This window comes from Schistocerca nitens, chromosome 1 (genome assembly GCF_023898315.1).
Source record: "Schistocerca nitens isolate TAMUIC-IGC-003100 chromosome 1, iqSchNite1.1, whole genome shotgun sequence".
NCBI lineage: Eukaryota > Metazoa > Arthropoda > Insecta > Orthoptera > Acrididae > Schistocerca > Schistocerca nitens.
The window spans coordinates 1064986523-1064987487 of NC_064614.1; the positions used below are offsets into that span (position 1 = coordinate 1064986523).

General features: G+C 45.8%; 1 pseudogene; it reads right to left on the bottom strand.

The window, feature by feature from the left end:
• Positions 1 to 608: 608 nt before the first annotated feature.
• On the bottom strand, positions 609 to 726 carry LOC126212527 (5S ribosomal RNA; annotated as a pseudogene).
• Between the last annotated feature and the right edge of the window lie 239 nt (positions 727 to 965).

Genomic DNA, 965 nt, shown 5'->3' on the forward strand with positions numbered 1-965 from the left:
CTTCCTTTCAGGAGTGCTCGTTCTGCAAGGTCTACAGGAGAGCTTCTGTGAAGTTTGGAAGGTAGGAGGCGAGGTGCTGGCGGAATTAAAGGTGGGAGGACGCGTGTCAGTCGTGATTGAGTAGCTCAGTTAGTACAGCACTTGCCCGCGAAAGGGAAAATTCACGAGTTCGAGTTTCGGTTCGGCACACAGTTTTAATCTGCCAGGAAGTTTCATGTCAGCGCACACTCCGCAGCATTTCATTCTGGAAACATTTATTTAAATGGAACCGTGTCTTTTTTATAACAGCGTTCGATAGATCTTGAGAAGCCAATTACAGTGATACAGCGTTTGTTAATTATTGATGTTGAAACCTTTAGTAGAAAATTCGAGAAATGTCCTACAGCTTGAGAGCACGGTGGCGGGAATCGGGAGTAGCGGTGCAAACATCGCAAAGCAGAGCACTTGTGCTACACTGTGTAAGAGTCAACACATTTGCCTGCATACCTGTCTGCACTGAGGGCCGCTCATTTCTGCTTCAACATTCTTAGCGTGCACACATGTACACCAATGAGGAGAAGTTGGATACACTACAGTTGGTATCACGAGGCTGAGTGCAGCCCGAAAAATGGCAACAGCGCACGGCAGCCCGGATGGTCACCCATCCAAGTGCCGGCCACGCCCGACAGCCCTTAACTTCGGTGATCTCACGGGAACCGGTGTATCTACTGCGGCAAGGCCGTTGCCAATTTCGTATACACGTAATGGAAATAATTTACAAACAATGACTTGGTAACCATCCATATCATATAACATAAATTCTGTATCCTAAAAAGATAAGTTTATCCTTTACGTAAGCATGTCTTCAAACTGTTGATCATGGACTGAAAGATATATTTGCAATGCCCGTTCGAAAAAAGATGAACAGATGTAATTACGGTGGATGATACCTGTAGAGCATGCACTGGCGATTCGATGACACACAT